Source organism: Gorilla gorilla, chromosome 4, assembly GCF_029281585.2.
Source record: "Gorilla gorilla gorilla isolate KB3781 chromosome 4, NHGRI_mGorGor1-v2.1_pri, whole genome shotgun sequence".
Taxonomy (NCBI): Eukaryota; Metazoa; Chordata; class Mammalia; order Primates; family Hominidae; genus Gorilla; species Gorilla gorilla.
In genome coordinates, this window is record NC_073228.2 from 177,511,586 (window position 1) to 177,536,176 (window position 24,591).

The window sequence follows — 24,591 nt, forward strand, 5'->3', positions numbered from 1 at the left end:
ATGGTCTCAAACTCCTGATCTCATGTGATCCACCCGCCTCATCCTCCCAAAGTGCTGGGATTACAGGCGTGAGTCACCGTGCCCGGCCCAGTCTCCACGTCTTGTAAGTGGGGAGACAAAATCTATCTAAGGGGGATATTATGAGGAGCAGAGAGAAGGCATGTCATTCTCGTAATTAATTGGCATTCACTAAAGAGTTATGTGATTATTAAATACATAATAAAATATAAAAATATAAGGTGCTCTAGTTATATAATCTTGAGGTCTGAGGATGGTGATGACTGCACTGCAGTGGACTACCTTATGAGGGACTGACTGTCAAGAAGCTCTGTGCATATGTGCTTGTGTGTGTGCATCTGTGTATTATATATATACATATACGGTATATAAATAGACACTTTTATTATATAAGAAAATGATGTCACAGTAAAAATGCATAAATATTATTGAGCATGTTTGTATAAATGAGTGAACAAAGAGACGTTTGGGATGCAAGACCAGTGGTATAATCTGCCCAAACACAAGCCCCGTTTTACTGTTGCTAATGCACAAAGAGAGGGCTGGCAGACATGGCCCGCAGGCTCTGTACACCTGCCCATCTGCACCACACTCCCCCACGGTCTTGCTGCTGTTGCTGTGTTGGACTCATCCCGCCTCTCACACCAGGACCATAAAGGCTTTCGCAGTACTGCTGATTTCTCCCTCACAGCACTTGTCAGAGTTGACACATTGTGTTTATTTGTAATTGTCAGTTTACGTGTCTCCTCTACCGGACTGACGGTTAGCTGCACTGAGGTCAGAGGTCCCATCTGATTTTACTCTCCATTTTCTCCCCAACACCCATTAGGGTGTGTGGTGCAGTGTAGATGCTTGATAAAATAATTGAACAAATCGATGGATGGTTGGATGGTCAGAGGGATGAATAGACGAGTGGTTGGATGAATAGATGGTGGTTGGATGGATAAATGGTGGAATGGATGGGTGGACAGATGGATGGAAGATGGGTGAATGGATGGAAGAGGGATGGATGAATAATTGAATGGATGGGTGGATGGGTGAGTAGACAGATGGATAGAAGATGGATAGATGGATGGATGGATGGATGGATGATGGTCAGATGGATGGATGGTTGGGTGGATGAAAGGATGGATGGATGGTTGGATGAATATCATAGACTTTCCCTTAAGGAGCTTACCATCCATTTGGAGTCACAAGATCAAAACCCAGAAAATGGTCAGTGGTAACTCACGTCATTTTGCGGTCAAGGGTCCTGTGCCCCGTGACAGAAGGACCTATTCCTGTGAAAGGAATAGAAAGGGCCTTGTGGTTGACAAGGGTGGAGAGAGGCCCATGGTCATCTTCTTGAAGAATGGTCCTTGCTTCTATAAAGCAGGAAACATATTTCAAAAACCCCAAGGACAGCCTTTTATGAACAACCTATGTCTTTGCTGAAATTCAGTACTGCATCACTCGATTCCTCAAGCTTGTATTAGGCTGTCGTCACGCCAGATCCTGGGCCATGTTCTGAGGACACAGAGATGAGCCAGAGGGTCTCTGCCTGAGGCCTCAGAGTCTGGGGGAGACAGATCTGTAAATTGTGCAACCAGGCAGGCCACAGCAGAGGTGTGAGCAGAGGAGAAACAAAACAATCTAAACGCTTTGGTGGAGACAAGCAGTCAGACAAAGGGTGGGGAGGAGGTGGTGTTTAAACTGATTCCTGAAGGATCAGTGGGAGTAGCCCCCTCCCCAGCTCCATCCTGATGAGAGAAGTTTTTCTGATAGAGAAAAAAAATGAGGGCAAGGAGAAAAACCGGGTGAGAGCTTCCTGGCCTTCGAGACTGAGTGCCAGTGCTGGTGGGGAGAAATGAGCAATGAGGCTGGGAAGTCAGGTGAGCCCTGCGTGGTTGGCCAAGGGCCTGGGCTTCCCTCTGAAGGTAATAGGGAGCTCTTGATGGGATTCACGCAGATGGGAGACCTGATCAAGCTTGAGGCAGGGTGGAAGAGGGACAGGAGAGGGTGAGTTGGAAGCAGGAAGGCTGGATGGGAGGCCATGGCAAGTTTGCAAGTGGCACAGGTCTAAACAGAGGCAGTAGAATAGAAAGTCAAAGAGGAGAGGCCCCAAACATCTTAGGCAGGACATTCTTGTTTATTCATCTCTGAAAGTGAAAGGGAGGCAAGTACAGATTTAGTATGCCACTGTCCAGAGCGAATCGTAAGGGTACAGGGTTGGTGATTGACATTCCTGCTCCAAGAAACTCAAGAAACCTGACCTGTCCCCATCCCCTGCTCCCTGTAAATGTCTGTTTTTGGTTCCTCTTGCCCACCAGATGCAGAAAGGAGGGCCAGCCATGCAGAGCTGCAGCGAGGCAGAGCATAGGGCCAGGTTTCCACGATGTGGAGAGAAGGAGAGGCCCTGTGAGCAGGCAAGGGGGGTAGGGTGGGGAAAGGAAAAGGTATGGAAAACTGCAGACCATAACCCTTGGCAAGATCCAAAAGAAGAGGAATAGTGGAGGATGCAGAGAAAGGGACCACTACAGCCGTGGGCAGGAGTTTCTATTTCCAAATGGACGTGGGGAGGAAGATTTCAGAGGGAATATATTTGCCAGGAGAATTTTGAGAGAAATGACTCAGGGTTCCACAACAATAGCTAATAGGGCAGCAATGGATTGGAGCATGTATATATCTTTATGTTCTAAACATTTTTTTAAGGAGACACTCTAGGGCCAGAATCGCAAGTGCATGTCTTTGTGGACAGAGCAGGTCACACAAATGAGGAAAGTGGACCACATATTCAAAACACAATAGCTCAAGCATGATAGCCAGCTGCAGGTGACACCAGGCTATAGCGTCCAGGAGACAATAGAGAGGGATAGGGACTGTGGCAAACTGGAGAGCACAGATCCACAAGGGCACAGCAGCAGGTCAGCTCCCACTACTGCCACCCTGTAGGAATACAGGGCTGGGTGGCTATGTTTTCTGATTTTTCAAAAAAATTCAGAAATTTTGATTTTTTCAGGAAACCTCCTGATATGTAAATAGTAGCAGCTAGTTCAGATTTTACCCTGTGTAATAAAACAAAACCATCCAGCCTGTGGGACTGCAGTGGGTCCCTCTGCTCCCCAGCAACCTTGCAATCAACTGAAAACCCACGTCACACAGGTCCTGCTGCCTTCACTCATGTCTGCGGCTTTCCCCCAGGGGGTCTGGAGAGAGAACAGGGCTGGGAGTCATTTGTGGCGTTAACTCCTGGTAGAGTTCCACCTCTAATGTGGGTCCTTGAGCAAACCCTGTAATGTTTCCAGGCCTCTGTTCCTCCACCTATATAATGGAGGGAAGATCTTGGCTCTTCCAGCCAAAAGTCTCTTCTTTTACAATTTTCCCAAATCACTACCACCTTCTGTTGATTGAGGTCCTCCTATCTGCCAGACCCTGTGTTACTCACTCTAAGTCCCTTGCCCAGGATCACACAGCTGTTGATGTTGCAGAGGCTGGATTCCAACTCACACCTGTCTGACTTCAAAGGCCTTTGACTTAGGTACTATATTGACTCCAGTGAAAGCAACTTATTAAATAATTCAGGTAATGCTCCAGGAAAGGGGAGTGTTTTCCATTGCTCTTCATGTACCACCCAACTTCTAAGAGATCCAAACAGTTACTTTTTGCAGCTGATGGGCCAGTATAGATTTTTTAGAGTTCCCTTCGACCTTATAAAAGGCAGAGGAGTAGAGGACTTAGCAAAAGGCCAGAGGAATTAACAACATGAGATGCACCAGGGGTCTCACCCAAGGCTTCAGACAGGCCTGGACTGGCCGACTAGGTGTCAGTCAGCAGAAGAGCAGAGGAAAGAACTCACCCCAAGAGAAAAGTGAGGTGCACGAGCATTTCAAGAACATGGCCTCTGTTGGAGGGCAGGGGTGGCTGTTCATACAGCTCAGTGGCTATTCCTTCCTTAAGTGCGGGGACTGGAGCAGAAAGCAGAAGGCCATTTGCATTAAAGTGTGCCACTCTGAGAGCGCCCAGGCCTGTGTCCCCCCAGACTGCCGTTCCTTCAGTTATTTCAGATGTCGCCTCTTTCTACTCAGCTGTTGAAGTCAAAAATCTGGCCTCATTCTTGACCTCTTCTTTTACCTCAAGTCTCAAATTCAGTCCATTGCCAAATTCTGTGACTCACCCCAAAATGTCTCACAGCTGTGTCATCTTCCCTCCTCTGCACTGTCCCGGCCGTGGCTGCTCTGCTGGTCTCCTCCTTCACCTTGCCCCTTTACAGTCTCTTTGTGACACAGCAGCTAGAGAAGTTTTTATACAATGCAGATCTGGCTCTGTCCCTCCTCTGCTTAAAAACCCTTTGGTGACTCCCTAGGGCACCATTAATAACGTTGCAAGCTTCCCTCCATGACCTACAAATCCTTCTGCTATCCCTCATACACTGTGCTCCCGCCACCCCTGCCCTCTTTTCAGTTCCTCAAATATGTCAAGTTCTTTCTGGCTTTGGAGTCCTACCAGTGTGGATCTGAATCCTGGGTAAACTTGAGTAAGTGCTGTCACCTCTTTGAGCCCCATTCTGCTCATCTCTGAAATGGGTATAATTGTATAACTTATTTCAAGGCATCATCAGTATTGACTTTCTTGCTTTAAACTTACAATCCCATGGAAAATCCCATGGAACACTCTTGCTTTAAACCTACAATCCTATGGAAAACGGCGGAGAGAGAAGGATTAATGTCATCCACTGATAATTTTACCTTCATCACCTACTTAACAACAACAAAGTAAAAGACATTCATCCATTTTGGCTCCTGTTTAAATGAGTCATACAATGAAATATCAACCATTTTCACTTAAAAAATTACAGTCTACAACACTTTTTAAAAAATTTTGTGTCAATTACTCCCTTGTTTCTCTGTATACTTTCATGACCTATTTATGGATTTCTAAACAAAGTCTAGCTATTTTGTCTGGTTTTGGACTTTGTGCAAATGGAATCATACTCTGTGCTCTGTGACTTGCTTCCTATATTCACGTGAGGATCTGGGATTCACCCAAGCCCATGCCTGCAGCAGCCATTTATTCACTGTCACTGCTGCATCGTACTGCCCTGGAGGAAGGTAGCCCAGTTTTCTCACACATTCTACTCTCTGTAGACATTTCGGCTGTTCCTGGTTTTGCTATCTTGAATGATCTTGCTGTGCGCAGGCTGTGTGGGTCTCCTGGCACTGGAATGCTACAGTTCCTGGAGGGGACACACTCAGGAGTGCAGTGGTAGATCTCAGTGTGTGCACATGTTCAGCTTGACTAGGAATCACCAACTGTTGCCAAAGGGCTTGCTCCACAAGGATTCTCCCACCAGCAGTGTCTGTTCTACCACATCCAACTGGGAAGAAAGGTGGAATGAGACGGATACGGAAAGATTACTTTTCATATATGTGTGTGGATAAGTGCATAAGTCTATGTAATTATCATATGTTTTACGCATTGTTATGAGAGTACGTGACTTCGTTAGTTTCTGCAGAGGTTTAAACCATGTTTGCTCAAACCTCTGGGGTACCCCACTGTGGCTTTCATTCGCACCAATGACCAAGGTCTTGCTCAGCACCTTCAGTTCCTGCCTGGAGCCCACCAGGACCTCTGCTGAACCTCTGCTCAGACCCTCCAGGATATAGCCTGGGCTGACCGCAGTCTTGAACAAGTCCAGGAATGATGAAACCTGTTTTTCTAAGACAAATCCCCTAGAATGACATTCAAAGTCCTTCCTGTGCCGAAATAACACCAGCTCCTGCACCGAAATAACACCAGCTCCTGCACCAAAATAACACAAGCTCCCGCACGGACCTCCTGGTTGCTCAGCGTTTCAGGCACATTCTGCCTCTGCACATTCACCCTCAGAGGCCCTCTGGAGGGTCACCCTCCCCTGGATTTTCCTTCCCCAGGCTCCTCCATCCCTCAGTCTGTTCAGGTCTGTGCCCAAGATCTTCTCTGACCACCCTGTCCAGAAGGCAGGCCACCACTCATGGCTGTACCTCACCCTGCTCTGTTTTTCTTGTAAACATGACCTCCCAATGCCTTATACATGGATGTGTTCCTCTGTTCTCTGCGTTTCCACCAGAAGGTGAGTGCTTTGGGGTAGGGATGCATCTTTTCACCTGTTGGGTTAACCGTGCTCAGAGCTGTGCCCACCACATAGCAGATTCTCAAGATAGAATTGCTGAACCTATTTACGAGTGAAGGAGTCCACACCATGCTTTAAAACCTCGCTGTGAGAGATGGGTTCAGGAATGAGTTCTTTCCTTTTCATTTAAAAACAGTCCTTGGCCAGGAGGGGTTGCTCACACCTGTGATCCTAGCACTTTGGGAGGCTGAGGCTGGTGGATCACCTGAGATCAGGAGTTCGAGACCAGCCTGGCCAATATGGTGAAACTCTGTCTCTATGAAAAATACAGAAAATAAGCCGGATGTGGTGGTGTGTGCCTGTAATCCCAGCTACTTAGGAGGCTGAGGCATGAGAATCTCTTGAACCCGGGAGGCGGAGGTTGCCATGAGCCTAGATTGCACCACTGCATTCCAGCCTGGGTGACAGCAAGACTCTCTTTCAAAGAAAAAAAAATAACAACTCCTTATTAAATTCCTCTGCAGAAATTAGTGAGGTAGCTTGCACTCATAACAATGCATAAAACATGATAATCACATAGGTCTACGCACTTATACACACACATATATGAAAAGTAATCTCTCCATATTCATCTCATTCTACCTTTCTTTCCAGCAACTAATATTAGTTGTCCTCATATTCAGACACATACAAAAAATAGGGCTTCTTAGTTGATTTTTACCAAAAAGTGGGATCCTACAGTATTCTGTATCTTGTTTTTCTCATTTAACAATAATGTGCTGGACATTAATCCAGATAACTGGATATGTAGCAAACTTTTTTTAACAGGTGCAAAATATTCTGTTGTGTGGGTGACCCACAATTTATTCAACTATTCCCCAGCTGACAGACATGCAAAGGTGGCTTTTAGATTTTTGCCACTATGAACAGTACTGCAGTAACACCTTGTACTTACAAATCGTATAAATGATTGTTGTTCTATAGGACAGATTCCCACGTAAGGGATCCCTTTGTCAAAAGATACATGCATTTTGTATTTTAATAGATGAGGCTAGGTTATTTCAACATGTCACATATTCCGCCCTTTTGCTGTCCTGAGCTTTCTTTGCTCCTGATTTCCCCAGCCCCCTTCCCCCGCAGCCCCACCCAAGATTGCCCAGAAGTGAGGTCCATCCTAACTTCCCAGGAGGCCCAGTTTCCAGGTGCAGAATTGCGCCTGGCCAGACTACCCACCCATGGGAAGCCATTTCAGTTCCATTCCCACAGTAACGTGCGCGGGTGCCTCAACTCTCTTCCCTCCAGCTGCTCACAAGGCCAGGCCTGGCCCTGCGAGGTGGCTTCAGCAACAAAGGTGGAGAAAGCGGGAGGGAGGAGGAAAGAGGCAGGAAATGACTACGGGAGCCACCCGGAGCTTATCCTCATTCCAGCTTCAGGTTCCCTTTTTGTTCTGAGCATCTCATAGCCAGTGTATTAGCAACGATGATGCCAACAGCAATAATAAAAGTCAACATGCATAGCAGTGGCTCTCAGCGGGGCAGCTCTTGTGCCACGCCCCCCTCCCCAGGGGACACTTGGCAATGTCTGGAGACACTTTTGGTTGTCACAACTTGGAAGGGGGTGCTAATGACATCTAGCAGGTAATGGCCAGGGAAGCTGCTAATTTCCCACAATGAAAAATTATCCAGCTCAAAATGTCCATAGTGCCGTGTTTCTCACAAATGCCTGGTTTATAGGGTGCTTCCGGCTCGACGGGAGCTGTGCTAAGTGGTCAGTACATGCAGGACTAATTTAACCTTCACACTCTTCTTTGAGCTAGGTGTTATCATTACACCTACTTTACAGGTGAGGATACTGAGACTCGGAGAGGTGAAGTGACTTGCTCACGATCCACAGCTGTGGAGGGCAGAGGCAGCACCTGACCTCAGGTCTGCTTGACTTCACTACACCGAATGGTCTTTGTAGGCCAGCTGGCTCTGTGCTGTAGCAGCAGACAGGGCATCTGATACAAACCTCATGACAAAGAGTTGGTGGGTGGGAACGGCCTGGATGTGATCTTGGTGGTGCCTACCTACCTCTGACACAGTAGGGAGGTCTCCCTATGACTCCTCAGCTTCTGAGCTTCTTGTGAGGTGGGGCAGAGGGGAACTGACATAGCAGGTGAGGCATCCTCTGTGGCTGGGAAGCTGGCAGCCGAGGAAACGCGCGGTGCAGCCGATCCTATTGTCTGAGGTGATGTTCCCAAGCCAAAGCTGGGCTGTTCTTTATGACACCTGGGCGTGTACATTTGTGTTCTCTGCCTGTGCATGCTCGTGTGTGTGAGTTTGCCTGTGTGCACTTACCCATATGTGCCACGGTGGGTCTATAGATATATGTGTAAGTGTGCTCTGTGTCTTTGTGTATAGGTTTGCCTTTGTTCATGTGGTGTCTCGTTCTCTATTTGCCTATGTGTTTGACTATACAGGCAAATATGTCTGCATGCATATCTCTATCTGATTATATTAGAGCTGGGTGTCCAGGTGTGTGTGTGTGTGTGTGTGTAGGTGATGGGGAGCTGTGGCTGTTGTATCTATGTGTGTATGAAGTGAGTCTGGGTGTGTGTGTGTGTGCACATATGAAGGTGTAATGGTGTGCTTTTATGTACATATATTTTGGATGGACTGTACATGTGTGTCTATATATGTATTTGTGTGTGAATAGTGTGTCTGTACTTAAATACCTGTGACTGTGTAAACTGTGTGGCTTTGTGTACATGTATATAGAGGTGGCTGGGTGCAGTGATTGCTCTGTGTGTGTGTGTGTGTGTGTGTGTGTGTGTGTGTGTGTGTGATAGAGATAGAGAGAGAGAGAGACAGAGAGAGAGACTCCAGGCTCTTACCAACACAGAAGCTGCAAAAACACTGCTCTCCCTGTGTTCTTTCAGCCTCCAAGAGTGTCAGCCTCTCCTTAGGTCAGAAAAGATGAGCACAGGGCGAGGAGCTTGACCCAGGCCCTCCCTCCCCGCCCTCACCGCCCCAGTCTGCCCCCACAGTGCCAGCTGTCAGGGACAGAGGGCCTCAGGCCTCACCCCCCTGCCAGCCAGTCACTAAGGCTAAACATTTACTGAGGCCTGAGGCCATGTTTGCTTAAACCTCCGGGGTCACTGCACACATGCGATCTGTTTTGGATGGCTTCTGTTCTGCAGGCTGAGGGGAGCAGGTGCCGGCTTGGCAAGGTACCCGGGGTTGCAGCTTCCCTCCGTGAGATGCGCTGCTGAAATCAAGGTTTGCTTCATCTCACAAGAAGTTTAACCTTGGCAATGCGTTCACTGACCTACTCTTTCAGAGTAATGTGTCCTAAACTCTAGTGTCTTTGTCAACCACTGTGTATCTTCTGTAACTCTCCTCTGTAACTCTACTTACGCTTTTCTTTAAATTGATCTGCTTCTAGAAACGTAAGTACCTATTTTAGCTTTATTCAAAGCAATTTTATGTTGTGTGATCAAGGGTTAGATACACTAATTATAAGTTTATATATTTTTATATCCTTAAAACATATGAAAATAAAAAGCATTGAACCCTCTGTTCCCTCACATCGCCTTGCTGGCCCTGTGTCGGGAATGAAAATGCCTCCGAGGCTGCCTCTTGCCTTCTGTTTTAAAGGTAGCAATCTATTTCAGGAGATCTTATTTTCTTACAACTTGCCCAGGAAGACACCTTTTGCATAAAAACGGGCAGGTCTGCTGTACCCGGGAGAGAGCTTTCCAAATCCCCAGATGGAGAATGTGTGTTTCCTGGATCTGGCAGGAGGCTGGGGGAGCCTCAGGGTGCAGTGCTGGAGGCTGCACAGGAGTTTCTCCAGACCTCTGTGCCTCCCTTCCTCCTTGGTCAGGATCCTCCCCTGGGGACCTGGCTCTGTAGTGTCACTGCCTTGGTAATCCTGAGCGAAGACTCAGGCACAGAGCTTCCTTCCTTTGTGGGGCGGGGGGAGAATAACAGGGGAGGGGAGAGAAAGGAAGAAGAGAGCAGAACAGAGGGGAGGGGAGGGGAGGCAGATGCCCAGACAGATGGGCCTGGCCATGGGCTCTGCAGGCCTAATGAATTTCCTTCCTCCACCCTCAGGCAGGTCAGTAAATGAGACCAGCGACAGCATCTGGGATGACTCCAGGATGAGGCTAATAAATCAGGCCTAGAATGAATCCTGCTTCCCTGGAGATGGAGGAGGTAGGCCAGGCAGCAGGGAAGCTGGAAGGGCCCAGAGAAGCTCCAGCAGCAGCCAGCCCCTTCGATGGTACTGGAAGGAGCTCCCTTCCGACAAGAGTCGGTGGCTTCCAGAGGCACTGACTGTGCAGGGTTGAGTCCCAGAGTGGATAGGTGGGTGGGGTGAGTTTTCCCGATGGCCTGGCTTGCTGACCTCTGGGCCTCGGCCAGGGACACCCTCCCCAACTGTCACTTAATTTATTCCTACAAATCTGCTAGTCTCAGTTCAGGCATCACCTCCTCCTTGGGGAAAGAAGCCTTCCTGGACCCTTGGGGGCCATACCCATGCACCCCTAACGTTTCCCGAACTTCTGCCATCAGCCCACTCACCACATCAGGCTGTGTTTGCACCTCCACTGGAATGCAAGCTTATGGAGACAGAGATGAGCTGCAGCCCTAGTGGCCAGTGATGTGCCTGGCATCTAGTAGGTGATATTGATATTCATTGATATTGATACTCATTGATATTATTAATAAGTTGAATGAAAGACAGGAGAGAGAAGAGAAGGTAGCAAGCGTTGATAATTCTCTGGGGAAGCAAACCAAACTTGTCCCTGGACAGAGGGGGCTGGAAGAAGTCTATGCCATTCTGGCAACCCATAGCCCTGGGGACACTCAGTTGCTCAAGGGTGACCCCACCCCTCCCGAGGATGGGACCTCAGGCCAGGTATTCACCTTCCTGAGGCTCAGGAAGGCTCCTTGCCAAAAGGAACCTTTGGGAAAGCCTGGGTTGTGGGAATGAAATGAGGTAAGCTATTTGGAAATGCTTTGGCAAGCATCAAGTCCTTTACTCCCATGAAGCATGAAATCACACCATCCCCCGGCTGGATGAAACATGAAAGAATATAGCGTTGAACTAAATTTTGCCGATGAGCAACCGAGTCCAGATAAGGGTAGTGAACTTCCCTGTTCTCATACGCTGGTGAGGTAGACCATGGCCCTGATAGCCCAGGTTCTGGAGCTAACCTGCCTGCGTCAGAACCTGGTGGTGACTTGGGAGCTGTGTGCCTGTGGGTATGTCATTTACCCTCTCTGAGCCTCTGCTTTCTGTAAGACTAGGCTCTGAACTGCACCTACCTCAGGGTGCTGTACAGAGTATGAAATAAGATATTCCTAAAACCACTTGTTTCTTGATTGCCTGCTAAGAACCAGGCATTGTAGTATTGGAAATTAAGCAGGGAACATATCAGAGAAAAAAAAAGCCCTGCTTTTAGGAAGCAGTATATTCTAGAGGGAAGGAATGAACAATGGAAACAACCTTTTTAAGGTAACAGCATCGGTGTTTTAGGGCTGATAAGTGCTGGGAGGGAAAGGCAAGCTGAGGGCGAGGGGACATTCATGTGATTCTGTGTGGGTAACGTGGGGGGTTTGCAAGCTCGTGTTGGGATGCTGGGGAAGTCCTCCCCAAGAAGGTCTTTTGACTAAAGCCCCTGAGCACGGGGCTGGCCAGGAGGGAGCACTCAGCAAAAGGTACTCTCAGAGTAACTAAGAAACAGAACCACCTCTGTCCACCACGGAAGTACCTTTCAGTTCCCGCCAGGGTATCCTCCGCTACCCAGCCCACTGCCCATTGGCTAACTTCCTCCTGCCCTCCTGACTTTGCACAGTCTGGGCTACCAGTCCTTCCCAAGGAAAGTCAACTTCTGTCCCATATCAGAATCATGTGCAGGTGTGTGTGTGCATGTGTGAGTGCGTGGCTGTGACACTTGCATTTATGGATAATCCTGTATCCATGTGCTCAATGAAGGAGCGTATGGTGCATATGAGTGGAAGTATGAGGTCTAAATTCAAGGGTATGAATATAATTGTTGAACATATTAATTTGTGTCTATAAAGAGGAGTGTGCCTGTGAGGGGGTGGGGTTTGCCTGCATGTGTGTGCATGTGCACAGGAGGCTGTGTGTGCTGGTGCATGCGTGTGCCAGGCATCTTGGAGAGAGGTGAGCAGCCTGGCTGGGAGGGGCTTCTCTGCGGGCGGATTTCAGATAACAGGAGGGTTCTGGGCTCAGCCAGGAATTCTGGGTTTCGCCATGCTAGGCCCAGCTGGGGGAGGCTTGGGCTAGGAAGGGGTTGCGGGTAGAGCCTTCAGAGGACATTGTGGGGCCAAAGTGAGGCTGGCATCTATGTGGTCCACATTTCCATGGAGAAATACCCTAGTACAGCAGGCTGTGGCACCAAAGAGTGTGTCCACAGGGACAAAGAAAATTTACTATGTTTGCAATTAATAATAGCACCTACGGGCCAGGCGCGGTGGCTCACACCTGTAATCCTAGCGCTTTGGGAAGCCAAGGCGGGCAGGAGATCGAGACCATCCTGGCTAACACAGTGAAACCTTGTCTCTACTAAAACTACAAAAAATTAGCCAGGTGTGGTGGCGGGCGCCTGTAGTTCCAGCTACTCGGGAGGCTGAGGCAGGAGAATAGTGTGAACCCGGGAGGCGGAGCTTGCAGTGAGCCGAGATGGCGCCACTGCACTCTAGCCTGGGCAAGAGAGAGAGACTCTGTCTCAAAAAATAATAATAATAATAATAATAATAATAACAATAATAATAATCATCATAGCACCTACTATTACTGGGCACCTTCTAGTATCTTCTCTCTTTTAATGCTCACAAGTTTATAGAAAGAAGCCATTATAATCCTTCTTGTTTTCAGATAAGGAAACTGAGTCAAAGAGAAGGTAAATGATTTGTCTAGCATCACACACCATAGGTAACAGGGCTGGGACTGTTGCCCAAGCATCCTGATTCTAGATCTTGCACCTCAGCCATGGCTCCGGACTGCCTCTGTGCTCTGGGGGCATGGATAACGAGCCATATAGATGCCACAGGGACTGAGTGGCCCCAGGATGGTTGGTTTCCCAAGTCAAGGAAGTTAGGAAGGTGGTGCCTGTTTGAGATGATTTAAACGTCCTGTGGCAGGCTGTCTCAACTCTCAAATTTCTCTCTGATAATTAGTTCTCTCTTGGTTTTTAAGTTGAACATCTTACACATTCTATCACCAGAGAGAAACATTCCCCCTCCCTCAGTTCCCACTCAAAAATTCCTAGGGAAAGTACAACCTATTTCTAATTACAGAATACTTCTTACACCAGACATGTAAGGTTTATCCACACCAACAACCCATTTCCAATATTCTCATACCAACTGGATGTCCTACAATTTAACTCAATTCTGACAGTATCTACCTGGAGTTAGCATCAGATGCCACAAGTTAAGGGCTCAGTCCCACAAGACTGACCCCACTTCTGATGCCATTCACAAGTCCTGGGCCTCCTATACTTCTGACCAACTGGCTATACATCAGAGGTCCCATCCCCAGGTTTGATGATTTGCTACAATAGCGCACAGAACTCAGGAAGGCACTTTGCTTATTATTACTGGGTTACTATAAAGGGTACAACTGGAACAGCTGGGAGGAAGGAACAGGAAGGTACAACAAGGAACAGCTGGAAGGAAGGCATATGTAGGACAAGGTAGGAGGGAAGGGGCACAGAGCTTTATGCCCTCTCCAGGTGCACCCCTTCCACCCAATGCCCCCATGTGTTCACTGACCTGGAAGCTCTCTGAGCTCCACCATCCAGGGATTTTATGGAGGTTTCATTACGTAGGCATGCTTGGTTAAATTATTGACCAATGGTGATTAACTCAGTCTCCAGCCTCTCTCCCCTTCCCAGAGGTTGGAAGGTGGGGCTGAAAGTTCCAACCCTCCAGTCCTGCCTTGGTCTTTCTGGTGACCAGCCCCATCCTGAAGCTCGTTAGAGATCCCAGCTCATTAGCATACAAAAAGACACTCTTACTGCTTTGGAGATTCCAAAGGTCTTAGAAGCTCATGTGTCAGGAACCAGGGACTAAGACTAAATATTATAACAAAAGATGCTCCTGTCACCCCTATCACTTGGAAAATTACAAGGGTTTTGGGAGCTCTGTGCCAGAAACTGAGGAGGAAGAACAAATGTGTGCATTTCTTATATGCCAGTATCACAGGAAGTCTCTGATTGGTCTGAATTGGACCAATCAAAACTGTCCTCGAGGTAGGAAATACCATGATTGGCTCAGTTTGTATTGGGCCAATCAATAGTGATGAGGGAGCAGGATCACATGAGACATGGTGTCTTCAGCCAGAGGTAGTGTTAGGAGTGGGGGCAGAGTAAGTTCCAGGAAAAGGAAGTGATGCTGGGAAGACAGGGTCATGGTTATCAACTGCACCCAATCTTTGGGCCCAAATGTTGGAATTTTCTTCAGAGGTTTATTTGATCAGACCCACAAGGTGTTTCAGTTTCTAGAGACACTTATTAAAACTCAAAGAAGGCTGAGAAGATCCACACTGAAGTGGAAATTAGATGCCAAGGAGCAATCAGGCAGGAGAAAGAAAGAATAGGAATCCAAATGGGAAAAGGGGAAGTCAGTCTATCTCTCTTTGCAGGCCATATGATTCTATACCTAGAAAACCCTAAAGACTCCACCAAAAGGCTCCTGGAACTGTTAAATGAGTTCAATAAAGTTTCAGAATATAAAATCTATGCACAAAAATCAGTAGCATTTCTATACACCAATAATGTTCAAGCTCAGAGCCAAATCAAGAATGCAATAGCATTTATTTCACTTACAGTACACACACACAGACACACACACACACACTACCTGAGAATACAGCTAACCAAGGAGGTAAAATATCTCTACAAGGAGAACTACAAAACTGCTGAAAGAAATCACAGATAACACAGACAAATGGAAAAATATTCCATGTTCATAGATTGGAAGAATCAATGTCATTGAAATGGCCATTCTGTCCAAAGCAATCTACAGATTCAATGTTATTCCTATCAAACTACCAACATATTATTCACAGAATTAGAAAAAACCTATTCTAAAATTCATGTGAAACCAAAAAAGAGCTCAAATAGCCAAAGCCAAAACAATCCTAAGTGAAAAGAACAAAGCCAGGGACATCACATTATCTGACCTCAAACTATACTATAAAGCTACAGAAACTAAAACAGCACGGTACTGGTACAAAAACAGGCACATAGACCAGAAATAAAGCCTCACACCTACAGTCATCTGATCTTTGACAAAGCTGACAAAAATAAGCAATGGGGAAAGGACTTCCTATTCAATAAGTGATGCTGGGATAGCTGGCTAGCCATATGCAGGAGAATTAAACTGGATCCCTACCTTTCACCATATACAACAATTAACTCAGAGTAGATTAAAAATTTAAATGTTAGACCTCAAACTATAAGAACCCTAGAAACACTGGGCATAGTGACTCACATCTGTAATCCTAGTACTTTGGAGGGCCAAGGCAGGAGGATCACTTGAGTTCAGGAGTTTGAGACCAACCTGGGCAACACAGGGAGACCCTGCCTCTATAAAAAAACCAAAAACTTAGCCAAGTGTGATGGTGCATGCTGGTGGTCCCAGCTACTCAGGAGGCTGAAGTGGAAGGATCATGAGCCTGGGAGGTAGATGTTGAAGTGAGCTGAGATTGCACCACTTCACTCCAGCCTGGGAGACAGAGTGAGACCGTCTCAAAAAAAAAAAAAAAAAAAAAAAAAAAAAAAGAATTCTAGAAAAAAACCTGGAAAACACCATTCTGGACATCAGCCTTGGGAAATAATTTATGATAATAAATTAATAATTTATTGCAACAAAAACAACAATTGACAAATGGAACCTAATTAAACTAAGGAGCTTCTGCACAGTAAAAGAAAATATCAACAAAGTGAAGAGACAGCCTGTAGAATGGGGGAAATACTTGCAAACTAGGCATTTGACAATGGGCTTAAACCATTCAACAAGCAAAAACCAAATATCAAAAAGTGGGCAAAAGACATGAACAGACATTTCCCATAAGAAGACATACAAGTGGCCGAAAAAAAAAACTATGAAAAAATGCTGCACATCATTAATCATAAAAAAAATGCAAATCAAAACTGCAGCGAGTCACCATTTCACACCAGTCTGAAGGGCTATTACTAAAATGTCAAAAACCACAGATACTGATGAGGCTGTGGTGAAAATGGAATGCTTGTACGCTGCTGGTAGGAACATAAGTTGGTTCAGCCACTAGAAAGCAGTTTGGAGATTTCTCAAAGAGCTTGAGACAGAATTACCATTTGACCCAGCAACTCCATTAGTGGGTAAATATCCAAAGGAAAACAAATAGATCTACCAAAAAGGCACATGCACTCCCCTGTTCATCCCAGCACTATTCACAATAGCAAAGACAAGAAATCAATCTAAGTGGCCATAAACAGTGGACTGGATAAAGAAAATATGTTACATCTACACCATGGAATACTATGCAGCCATGGAAAAGAACAAAATTATGTTCTCTGCAGCAACGTGGATGCAGCTGGAGGCCATTATTGTAGGCAAATTAACACAGGAGCAGAAAAACAAACACCACATGTTCTCACTTATAAGTGGGAGCTAAACATTGACTACTCATGGACATAAAGATGGGAACACTGCACTGGGGACTACTACAGTGGGGAGGGACGGAGAGGAGCAAGGGCTGAAAAACTAACTGTTGGGTGTACTATGCTTAGTACCTGGGTGACAGGATCATTTGTACCCCCAACCTCAGCTTCACACAATATTCCCAGGTAACAAACTTGCACATGTACAACCTGAATCTAAAATAAAAGTCGAAAGAAAAAAAGAAAGACATTCGCTGCCAAGGATCTGACAGCAAAATCCTGTGGTAGTGGGATAAGACCCGGCGCCTATGAGATGGCTTTGCAATTTGGCCCCGGGACCTGTCAATGGATCCATGAAACAGCTTGGGAGAAAACAGGCTTTGGAGCCAAGTAGAGCTAGATCACATCTCCACATAGCTCTTCTAGGAGCTAGCTGTGTGGCCTTGGGCAAGTCACCTCACCTCTCTGAGCCCCTGTAAAACCAAGAGCTGAAAGCAGCAGGGCTGTTCCTAGGCCTTCCAATGAGGTCAGTTACCTCATCCACAGCTTTGAGTTGCTCATTAAACAGCTGCAGCTGGGTGTTTTCTTTACATTAACCTGGTTGGTCCTTATCCTCTGGTGACCACTTCATGAATCCTGTGAGCTATCCCTAAGCAGAAAATGAGACCACATGTTCCTCTGGGGAAGCAAGCATTCTGCTCTCCTGATCTCCCCTTTATCTTAGAGGCAGCAGGGTGAAGTCAAACAGGAATAAGCTTTGAAGTCAGGCAGAACTGGACTTGAATCCCACTTCTGTTGCCAACTAGACATGTGACCATGGGGAAGTCACTTCTCTCATCTGATCTGTAAAAGACAGATAGTTCTTCCCTTCAAAGCTGAGCATGAGAATTAAATGCAGTAACATGTGCAACTGCCTAACATACAGTGTCTGCTCAATCACTGAATTTGGAAAACCATACTGAGCACCTACTATTCATTCATTTACTCGGCAGGTATTTATGGAGCCCCTCCCGTGTGCCAGGAATTCTCCTAGGTGAATTCCACATATAAAACAGGCAGGCTGTCTCTCAGCCTGCAGCTCCCATTCTCGCATAGGGGATAGACGTAGACAACCAACTAAGGGGTAAATAAACACCTGGTGTCAAGTAGGGACATGTTCTTTGAGGAAAAACAAAGGATGTGGGGATAGTGAGCAAAAAGTTGGGTGTGTGGAGCAGAGGACGTGATGTGAGTTCAAATGCTACATGTCGGTGTAGGAATTGCCAGGGATACAGACAGAGATGGAGCTCCTTCTTCTAGGAACTGGCATGCCAGGCAGAAAACAGTGTGGTTAGAACTGAAATGGAAGAGTGCAGCTCCAATCAGCGTGCGGGGTCTCTCCACAGGCCCATGGGCTTAGTGTATCCTGGCTCTGTCCGGAGCCCCTGTCCTCCCCTGGGAGGGAGCTAATGCTTATCACAATCCACGTGGGATCCAGAAATCCCCTTAGCAGCATCCTTGTCCTCTGAATGCTCTAGGCACTTCCTTGGATACTTGTGGATGAAGACAGTAACCTCCCCAGCCCACTCCCCATCCACCTGCCACTCCTACTCCGGGGTGCCCTGGACAGAGGTGAGACCTCATGTTCAGGCAGTTCAGAGTCAGATCTCATTTGAATCCTCACTCGGCGCCTACTGGCTCTGTGATCTTGGGCAGGACCCTCCAGGTGGCTGAGCCTCACATTCTTCATCTGTGAAACTGGGATAGGAATGGCATACATAGAGCACTTCTAAAACTCTTCTCCCAGGTCCAACCCTTGAGAGTTTCTACTCCCCTGCCCTCCTCCTCTCTCTCCAATCGTGAGTTCTCAACCATGTAGCCTGGCCAACAGGTCTGTGTTCCTCCTTAGCATTCCAGGAGCTGTTGAGGGCAGGAGAGGGCGTGGCATTCTCAGGCAAAAAACAAAACGTGGTCTTGGCTTTGTTATTCAGTTGTGTGACCTCGGACACTTCGTGCCATCTCTGACCCTAACTTCCCCATCTGTCAGCCACATGGTATAATAACCCCTGCCTCCCGGGCAGGTGGTGAGGGTTATTGGAATGAATGCAGAGGAATTACTGGAAACATCTCAGATGTCTGATAAGTGGCAAGTGTTATCTTTCATTTTAGTCTTCCCTACTTGATCTCCAAATGAATCACATTTATTCAGCACTCACTGTGGAGCAGGCTTTACTTATATGATCCCATTTAACCTGCACAACAGTCCTGGCTGTTGGCATTTTCATGATCTGTTCTATATCTGAGCTAACTGGGCACACAGAGGTAAGGTAATTTGCTCCAAGCCCCCTAATTAGGAAGTGATGGGTTCAACATTCAGACCCCAGCATCTGTCTCCAGCGCCTATGATCTATCCACCGCAGTGCTCTCTGCCTCCCCTCTATCAAACCATCCTGATCATTGTTTTTCTGGGCATAATGACTGTTTGACCCCCAGAGCCTCTGCCATGAAAAGAAGAGGCATTGAAGGCCCAGAGGAGGAGCCTGGTCCTGCTCTGTGTCAATGCACTGCCAGAATTCTCTGCAGAGCTTTTGTCCTGACTGCTATGTCTGGTGCAGTGTGAGATTCTGAGTGAGGCCATCCCTGTCCTCAAGGAGCTCAGAGTCTAGTGGCTGAGCAGAGCCACACAGGCTGTCAAGTCCAGCAGCCTGGATTGGAAACTCAGCTGTAGCACTTACCAGCTGTGAACATTTGGGTAAGTCTCTGAGCCTCAGTTTCCTCATCTGTCAAGTAGGGATGATAACACCAGTCCCTCCCGAGAGGGCTGTTAGAGTTAGGGCATACGCTCCGCCCCCAGGGAGTGCCTGACAATAGTGTCTTAGAGCAGGAGAGGCCAGCATGCTCTTCCTTGCACACAGGTCAGGATGGGACAGCTGCTATGACCAGACAGCTACCAGCAGGCCAAGAGGTTTATTAAGCACCTATTAAGTGCCTCAGGTTTAGCAATTATAACCTCATCCGATCTTTGCAGTAACTGCGGGGTGGCAATTACTACCTACAAGTTGCAGATGAAAAGCTGCAGCTTAGGGAGGCGATCAGCCAAGGTCACATGGTGGGGTACGTGGGAGCTCAGACTCAGTTTACTGCACCCCATAGGCTCCTGAGCAGAGGAAGGGTCTCAAGGAAGAGCCTCTGCTGCTCGGTGGGGCCTTCCTGGCACTGCCGGTCAAGCCTCTTCTTTTCCCTCACTGGCTTCTTATCCTTTGCTTCCCAGGGGCGGTGCCCCAGGCATCCAGCGCAGGCCTCTCTGATCTTCTCCTCGGAGAGCTCATCTGCCTCAGAGCTTCCAGGACCCTCCGCCCCTGCCACCGGCCTGCTTTATTTCAGGTGCCACGTTCCTCAGTGCACCCGGCCTATTCTTGCTCAGGTGCCCAGCAACTAAGTACAATCAAGCAGGGTCCCATTAAGAATTGATCATTGTTTGTCAGAAACTTCTCATCTCTCCTGTCACCTGCTCCTGCTCATATTCCCCAGGGCCCAGCCTAGCTGCTGAGCTGACTGACTCTGCTTCCATCTCCTGCCCTCCCACACATCTGCAGTCAAGTCCAGCTGGTCCTAGCTACCACTGCACTAACATTCAGACCTTCAGCTCCCCACAGGCCCATCACCTCACCCAGCCCAGCTGGGACCTGGCCCAGCCCACTCCATGCCTCAACCTGGTCTTACTTAAAGCTGTCTCCCACCCTGGCCGGCATTCCAGCATCTCCAGTATCTGATCATGAGATGATTCCTTACCAAATGCTGTTTCTGCTTGTGACTTTCCTTCTTTAAACACTGTGTTTCTTCCTGGCACTTACAGAAAACCTAACTTATCTTTCTCCTACTTCTTCAAAAAGTAGCTAATGGAAATCTGTTGTATTAATCAGGGCTCTCCAGAGAAATAGAGCTGATAGGGGGTGCACGTATTCGAAAGAGATTTGCCTTAAGGAATCAGCTCACGTAATTATGGGGGCTGGCAAGTCCAGAATCTGCAGTGCAGATTGGCAACATCTGGGGACATTTTTGGCTGTCACAATTCAGGGATTGCTAATGGCCTCTAGTGCGCAGGGACTGAGGATGCTGTAAACATTCTACAATGCACAGGACAGCCGCCCACAACAAAGAATGACCTGGCCCAAAATGTCCGCAGAGGTTGAGCAGAGCTGTTGCAGCAGATTCCCTGTTCCCAGGACCACACCTGCTGCTCGGACCCCTTCCCATGGCACAGTCCTGGCTTGGATTCTCAGCTCTGAAGTGGACAAGCTCTCCAACCCAAGGCAAAGTATATCACGTAGCCACACCTCCACCTTCAGCATCCAGAACCACAACATCTAGTATGGTAGCCACTGGCCACATGCGGCCATGGAGCACTTGAAATGTGCAAGTCCGTTTTGAGAGGTGCTGTCAAGGTAAAAGACACAGCAGATTTCTGAGACTTAGAAAGGAAAAGGAACATAAAACATCACAGTAGGCCGGGCGTGGTGGCTTACACCTGTAATCCCAGCACTTTGGGAGGCTAAGGCTGTCGGATCGCTTGAGCCCAGGAGTTTGAGACCAGCCTAGGCAATATGGCGAAACCCTGTCTCTACAAAAAATACAAAAATTAACTGGGTGTGGTGGCAGGCACCTGTGGTCTTAGCTACTCAGGAGGCTGAGGTGGGAGGATCGCCTGATCCTCATGTAGAGGCTACAGTAAGCCGAGATCGCACCACTGCATTCTAGCCTAGGTGACAGAGTAAGACCATGTCTCAAAAAAGAAAAAAATCACAGCAATCATTTTTATATTGATTCCATGTTGAAATAATATTTTGAATGCATTATATGAAATAAAATGTATGATTAAAGTTCATTGTACCTGTTTCTGCCTACTTTTATTAATGTGGATACTAGAGATGTTAAAATAATTATGTGGCTGACTCTACAATGGCGAGGAGAGACCAGGCCCATCATGAGATGGGTGTGGGATAGATGTGGAATTACCTTCCTGTTGCCAGGCACATAGGGAATGCCCTTTGCATCTTCTGGGAATCTGAATTTTCTTTTCTTTTCCTTTTTTTTTTTTTTTGAGTTGGAGTTTCCCTCTTGTTGCCCAGGTTGGAGTGCAGTGGTGCAATCTTGGCTTACTGCAACCTCCGCCTCCAGAGTAGCTGGGATTATAGGCACGCACCACCACGCCCAGCTAATTTTTGTATTTTTAGTAGACGTGGGGTTTCAGCATGTTGGCCAGGCTGGTCTCAAACTCCTGACCTCAGGTGATCCACCCACCTCGGCCTCCCAAAGTGCTGGGATTACAGGCGTGAGCCACTACGCCCAGCCTGAATTTTTTAAATCTGTGAAGCCCTCCTTCCCATGAAGCCCTCTCCAATCTGGGTTCCAGGGACTTTCATCTCACTGATAACCAGGTCCCGTCTGTCTTTTCATCTCCTTAGCTCCTCGTCCCAGCATCTGCACCAGAGCCTGAGAGGTCACAGTTGCTTAGAGCATTTATGTGTAAAGGGAACAGTAGTTACTGTACTCTCTAACCCAACATGGGGAAGTGTAGCTAACGTTTCTTTCAGGCCTGAATTTGGGTTAGTCCTGTGCCTTTTTTCTGCATTCTTGGTTAATCAAGGAGGTAGGAAATTTGACCACCCTTCCTTATCAGCTCCCCACAGCTCCCTGGCATAATTTTCTGCTCATGGCTCTCACTTTGCAAACATGTTCGTTGTCATAGAAAATTCAGAGGTGAGTTGGAAGTTGGTGCTGCCTGGTTACCATGGCAATGCCAGCTGCTTCTGCCTCCACAGTGAGGCAAGAGTGGCCATGGAGCTGACCAGATGGAGTCGGAGCCTCTGAGAACAAAATATCTGGGGCCCATCCCAGTCTCCTCTAATGCCAACCTTCTCCTGGCCCTCAAGACTACCCTGTTTTCCCAGGGGTGCCATCCTGCAGCCAACCTGCTGGTACAATGGATGGAGCCCCCTCCGTGGAGGTGGAGGCCTGCGCTGCCCTTGCCAGCCACCCCTGAGGCAGTGGAGACCTGCTAGGTGACACTCAAAGTCACTAGTGAGTTGCTTCCTGTACCCACCTTCAAGATGCTGGCCGAGAGCCCCGCCCAGTGGGCCTGTGTTTCCTTAGCGACTGTCAGCAGAAATTTCCCATTGTGGAAAGAGCTATCTTGGAGCTAATGTAGCAACATCTTTTCTTATTTGTGGATGATGAAAGAAAATGACTCCCAGGGACCATGTTCCTGAAAAAGAGGAAAAGGTCAACAGCTTCAGCGTCTTCAGGGCCTTTGCCACTCCAGGCTGCATGCAGGTGGCGCATGGCGAGGTTGCTAAATGGCTGGTGTAGCACTTCAGGGGACACTTGGATCAGCTCGTTTGTTCTTTACCAGCATCCTGTGAAATAGATAGGACCACTATGCCCACTTCATAAATGAGGAAGCTGAGGCTTGGCGAGGGCCAAGAAGGTGGTGCCAAGGCGGCACGGCTGGCAGGCACCGGAGCCGGGCTTGGGAGGGAAGAAGCATCACGGCAGGGCCTGAGGTCTTACACGGCTCCACAGCTCTGCTGTGAACAAGTGTGAGGGTGGAGATCTTCCCCAATTTACATAAACTGAGGCTCTGGTGGCAAAGCCAGGATGTGACACCTGTTCTGTCGTGTCCCAGACTTTGCTCAGCTGTATCAGACACAGGGCTGTCCTGTTATGCGTGGGCATTTTGCAAGCAGGAAACCCCCTCCTGAGTTCCCAAGCACGGCCAAAACATGATACGAGGGGTCCCACAGGGTGGGGAGACCCAGATTCCAGCCAGAGCTTGGAGTGGAGGTCGTGACATGAGCGCGGAAGAGGCAGCTGCATCCACAGCCCCCGGGCAGGCCCCGAGGTGAATCAGAAGAGAAGCAGGTGACGCTGAGAGGGGCTGAGAATGTTTACCCTGCCGTGGTGGCAGCTTTTTCTGTGCCATGAGGGCCCCAGCAGTTGCTCAAGGACTTTTGTCATAGCTCCTCGGCCCACACAGCTGCATCCAAGCCCCTGCCCACCGCAATCCCTTCCAAATAAGGACCCGAGGCCCAGCTGAAAAGGCATGGCTCTCTTCCCAAAGAACCACCTGGATGTTCTGGGGAGGAAGGTGTGTGGGGGAGAAGTTTTCCGAGGATTGTCAGAGGGAGGTGATCTGAGACATAGCCTGGCATGGGGGCCTAGAGGCGGTTCACTTCCCTAGGGATTTATACCCCAAAGAAACGCAAAGGTGCTCAAAGAAAGAAAGGTAAAGTCAAGAGCCCAAATTTGTACCCCTGATGTTCCCAGGTTACTCAGGTTTCTGATGTCACTCTGTGCTTTAATATCCAAAATGATGCCTCACGTTCCTGTCTCACTCACATATTTTTTTTGGTGGTGGGGGCGCACACCTGGTTGGGCCACAGCCAAGCCTGTTTCTTCCTGTTCCTCATGGTCTCTCTCAGCTCCAGAATGGAACCACCTCTTCCTTTATTTCCCCCTGGGAAGAAAACAGGCTTTTAGTTTCCCCCACACCTTAGTCGGAAGCCCACGTCACCATTCTCAGGTGCATGAGCTTTGAGAAATTTGCTTCACTTCTGGAAGCCTCCATTTTCTCCTCTACGAAACAGCAAATTACACCTGTTTCTCCTGGCTGTTGGGGGATTACATGAGAGATGGAGGTAAAAGTCCCAGCTTAGCACCTGGCCCATGACCAGTATTCAGCCTGGTTCTCTCTCATCTCCCCTTCACCCTCTCCAGAGTCAGCACGTGTGTGGTCTGGAGACAGCTGAGCTGGTGGTCTCTCCCCAGGGCCCTCCTGCCGGCCTGG

At 47.9% G+C, this 24,591-nt stretch overlaps 1 long non-coding RNA gene across 1 annotated transcript; it reads right to left on the reverse strand.

The window, feature by feature from the left end:
- LOC115934554 (uncharacterized) lies at positions 1-24,275 on the reverse strand. The gene is made up of 3 exons (XR_010134002.1): positions 24,144-24,275; positions 22,849-23,010; positions 1-1,298 (listed from the first exon to the last, which is right to left on the reverse strand). It is a non-coding gene; the product is annotated as an uncharacterized lncRNA (long non-coding RNA).
- Positions 24,276-24,591: the final 316 nt, after the last annotated feature.